Raw genomic sequence first — 5,209 nt, 5'->3', positions numbered from 1 at the left:
TTGTTATTAACAAATTATAAAATTGTCCTTAAATCCATAAGGTAATGTGTATAAATATCATAATTTTCCAGCATAGACAAACCACCTCCAATACAAAATTTTTACATCGTATTTATAATAACATGTTATAATTAAATTTATATAGGCACATTGCCATCTTTTTTACTCATGAGTAAAATACCCATATATTTATTTTTATTATGCACCACTAAGAAAAACATGGATAGTATAAAAACAGGGTTTTAAAATATCCTGTCTTTTTTTTAGGGCTATGTAATTATTCAACTATGTCCCAAATTTTTTCCTACTTTTCACATAAATTTCTTTAAAAATCACAAATTAGACAAAACTACAAGTTTTCATCCTAACTCACATAGTTCTTATACATATGTATACATACACTTTTTCACTTTTATTATTTTTATAGATTTTTATTATTTTATAGGTTTCCATCTATTCTCACATAATTCTTTAACAATTAAGAAGAGTATAATATTATAAGTATATGGGTACATATACATGAATATATAAATCTGTATAAGACATTTCTAATTAACATTTTTGCATAAATTTTACAATAATTTTATTGATCTCCATTTTGGCTAGCTACTCACTAAAACTTTTCCTATAGTTCCAAGAACTAAATACTATAACATTTTTAATGATATACCACTGATTTTCAATTCTTAATAAATCTTGGGAATATCACTTCTATAATTGTATGAGCTTAACTTCACCGATTAATTTTTGTAGAATTTCCATTATCAGTTATATCTAATCACTTTTTCCATTTTTTTCTAAAATATTTGAACAAGTTTCTTTTAAGTGTCTTGTATACTTTTTCTGTTTTACTCATTGAATAAATGTTCGTTAGTGTCAGACATTTACTTTCACTATTGATGATACAAAAGAAGTTCTTTTTGAGAGTAGTTAGTTGAGAAATGTAAATAATGCATATAAAAGCATAAAATTAATTTTTTTGTAGTTAGACAAGAGTTTATAAAGAAAATGCACTTGAGGGCATGGAGCATGGGTTACTTGAACCACAATACTAATGGTTTGGGGCTTTAATTCTAATGAATTAAGTAGATAAGCTGTAAAAGCCTATGATAAAAATATTTATGATAAAAATAATCTATGATAGAGAAAATAATTTTGAGAGAGTTAGAAAAATTATGGGGACTAAGGAGCATGCTTGCAAGTATTTGGTTCCTGTTTTGTTCTCAATATCATTGTAATTCCAAGAGGGTCTCTAGAGATACATCTCCAAGTATGGTCAGTGTGCATAAAACCACTTGAAAACTCCTTGGAGTGTCCCCACAATACCCCAAATGACATTTTTATTACAGTTCTGTAGTGAAATTATACTAAGATTTAATCATTATAAAATGTGTTTATTTTTTTTACTTGTTTGTTTGCAGTAATATTGTCCCTGATTGCATTCTTACCATCAGTTGCCATTCAGTTTCCTTATCATAAATCAAAGGATATAATATATAGTGTAAATTAGGTCCTAGAAAAGAGTTTTGCTTGTTTTCATTAATTATTGCTGTAACTAATAAACTTATTTTTATCATTAAAAAGATATGACTGAATCAAATGATTTTTGCCTGTTATTAACAAATGATAGTGTGTCATCCATACTTTACTTACTAATATGTGTGTAACAAGCTTGTAAATTACTCACTTATTCCATTTCTAAATAGATAAAGCAGTACCCTACGTATATTTGTTATTGTTGGACATATTTTGTATTAGTATTTTTCCAAAATTGAATACAATCTATCAATTCACGATACAAACAAATCCACAAATAAGTCTTTTAGTTCATATAATTTGCCATAGGAGCTTCCATTTCAAACACACTTCAAAATCTGTATTCTTATTTATGTCCTTCTCTCTATCTGAGCTACTTTGATGCCAACAATTCCTAGACTTTTCAAATTCTCACTTAATTCTATATTCAAGCATATTAGAAAAATAGTTTTCAAATAAACCACAATGCTTATTATTATAATTAGAGTAGCTATAATAAAAGTTATCTAAACTGTCCTGCTTATAAAACCACTTAAATAAATTAGATATCTTCAATTATTATTACAATTCTGTCACTCAGAGATTAGAAAAAGTAAAGATTAATTTTAAAGAAGATACTCATTAGTTGGCTGAATCATTTTAAAAACAGAATTATGATCATAAACTATCTTCTATTTATTATTGTAAATCACTTAATTTCAATAAATTTAAAGTAGCAAATAAAATAGAGAGTTGAGATAGTAACAATAAAGTAAATAAGGCTAATTGCCACAGCTGGCTTCATTACAAATTCACCATTCAGTGATCAACAAGGGACAGAAAAGAAAACCTGGTGACACTAGAATATTAAAAACTTTCAATAAAAATTTTAACCATCTCAACCAAAAGAAAAAATATGATCTTGGGGCCTGAGAGTGGCGCTAGAGGTAAGGTTTCTGCCCTGCAATCACTAGCGTAGGGCGGACTTTGGTTCTATCCCCCTGGTGTCTCATATGGTACCCCAAGCCAGGGGCAATTTCTGAGCACATAGCCAGGAATAACCTGTGAGCATCAGAAGGGTGGGGCCCAAAGCAAACAAACAAACAAACAAACAAACAAATTTTAACCATGACATTTGACTGCAAGTTATTTTAAAATTTGACTTATTTTACCTTTTATACAATGAAAAAATTAACTCTGCTGATATGAGTTTATGAGTTTAGATCCTTACTAACTCTTAAAAGTATCTAAAATTTTTCTCAGAAGTTAAAGCTGAATAAAATTTGATAAAAATTCTAACCAATATAAACAAAATGAAAAAAAACACTCTTTCCACAAACAATTAGTGACATATCTATAAAGTAAATGTCTTAAGTCAATAGTAAGGAAGGAGAAGTAGAGATGTTTGGGTAAGGGGTAGATGAAGGACAGTTAGAAGGACATAAAAAATGCCCTTTGATTTTGCAGAAAGTATTTTCAATTCCAGAAGCTTCAATATGATTTCTGTTTGTTTAATGAAGTTTAATTTTTCCAAATTTAATTTCACATAGATTACTTTCTTGATACCCACATTTAAGATATTATTTCTTTTTTTAAAAATAAAATATCAGTTTTAATGACTCAGAAAGTATGGAAAATCATTACTTAAAAACCGTAATTATTAAGGGACTAAAAAAAACAGTAATTATTTTCGAAATGAGCAATTGATTACAATACTGATGTAAAAAATATGGGCCAGAAAATGGAGCAGCGGTAGGGTGTTTGCCTTGCATGCGTCTGACATTGGGTGGACTGTGGTTAGATCCCAGTACTCATTTGGGCCCTCGAGCTAGGATCGATTTCTGACCCCAAAGCCAGGAGTAACCCCAAAGCGTCATCAGGTGTGGCCCCTCAAATAAAGAAGTAAAGAAACAAATTAATAAATGCTGTATATACTTGAGCATAAGCAGTTCCTCGTATAAGCTGACCTCTAATTTTACCTTAAAAACTGAAAAACTTAGTGGCTCAAGTATAAGCTGAGGTGGAAAATGCAGCAGTGACTGGTAAATTTCAAAAATAAAATATATACCAAAACAATTACAGTATTTGAGGAATCAGTAGGTTATTGCAAAGAAAAACTGTAAACTAGCAACAATAACATTAAAATTTTAAATAAAGTGCAGAAAACTGTAGCTTAACAGGTAATCAAGCTAAATCACAAAGGTTAAAATTCTTCAAACCTGGATTCCACTTCACATCATCTGTATGTCCAAACAGAGCTTCAGCTGTATCTGATGTGAGGGTATCAGCATAGATATTGTTATCATCATTGAGTTCGCAGATATCATCATCACTGCTATTGGTCTCATACAAAGTACAGAATATTGTGGGTTATGAATAGTTCAGTGGCACATAATTCAGTTCAGCCAGCTACATCTTCAGCTCAGCCACGATTTATGAACTAAGCTGAAGCTGTATGACCCAAGTATAAGCCGAGTTCCAGTTTTTCGGCTCAAATTTTGTGCCCAAAAAAAAAAAAAAATGGTAGCACTATTCTGAAACACCTAGAACACATAAAAAACAAAAAAATGACATTGAAGAAGCATAACTGCTAGAACCACAAAGAAAGACTTCATAAACTCCATTCCCTGATCTGCACAGCCACCAAGATCTTTAGAAACAGGTCTGATTTTACCATCCAAGATAAAGTAGAAGTCTTCCACATACCACGAAAGCAGCAAGAGGAGAATAAATGATCTATTTTTTTGACATCTTTATTTTGGTGTGGAGATTACAGTTGATGTCTCCAATATTATTTTATTTTATTTTGTTTTGTCTTTCTCTTTCTTTTTTGCACTTGAGTATGATTTGATTTCAGAACCGAGATTATTGTGTGGTGCCTGTCTTTATTGCTGTGGTGCTTATCGGTTATTTAATTCGATATATTTTTTTTGTGTATTGTTATGGTATTTTAATTACTTTTTTCACATCCTCTCTCAAACTGAGGTTGGAAGCCTCTAGACAGGACTCTGCCTATTTTCAGCATATTTGATTTTTGATTGAGAAGAGGACATATTAGGTGATGGGTATTCCCCTGATTCAATGTGAATATGTACCCAAAATATTACAGTGAAAGATATGTAAGCCATTATGAAAAAAAAATTGTGTTTTTAATCAGAAATTTTCTTTGACTTACATGTATTATTATTATATCAATTATATTATATGTTATGTTATGTCACTATATTATGTTATATTAGTTTACCTCATTATGTTAATCAATTTTGTCCTTTAAATGAATTCTTACTTAAAAAAAAACAACTTTAGTTTGCTCTGAAGAAAAAAAAAAAATAAAATAAATAAAAGATAAGATAAGGCCTCCCAAATCTTACCACAGGCTGTGTTCTTTACACTGGCTGTATAGAAAGAGGAGGTACAGTAAAGGCACCCCATATACACCTCAACACAGGCCCCTTGCCGGGTATGTATTGTGAATTGGGGGACAAAAAAAAAAAACAAAAACAGAAAAAAAAACCTTGACTTATACTCAAGTACACACGGTACTTATTTTAAAATAAATTTTTTATTTAAGCACTATAGTTACAAACATGTTTGTAATTGGATTTAAGCCATAAAATGCACAAACCCCTTCACCAGTGAAACTTTCCTGCCACCAATGTCCCCCATTGCCTCCCTTTGGATTTTTTCGACAAAG

At 30.3% G+C, this 5,209-nt stretch overlaps 1 non-coding gene across 1 annotated transcript; it reads left to right on the top strand.

Moving 5' to 3' along the window:
* Positions 1 to 4,869: 4,869 nt before the first annotated feature.
* LOC126019377 (small nucleolar RNA SNORA51) lies at positions 4,870 to 5,002 on the top strand. The gene has a single exon (XR_007499100.1). It is a non-coding gene; the product is annotated as a small nucleolar RNA SNORA51 (small nucleolar RNA).
* The last annotated feature ends 207 nt before the right edge of the window (positions 5,003 to 5,209 follow it).

Source organism: Suncus etruscus, chromosome 9, assembly GCF_024139225.1.
Source record: "Suncus etruscus isolate mSunEtr1 chromosome 9, mSunEtr1.pri.cur, whole genome shotgun sequence".
Lineage (NCBI taxonomy): Eukaryota > Metazoa > Chordata > Mammalia > Eulipotyphla > Soricidae > Suncus > Suncus etruscus.
Note: the sequence above shows the minus strand (reverse complement) of the source record. Positions and strands in the feature narration are given on the sequence as shown.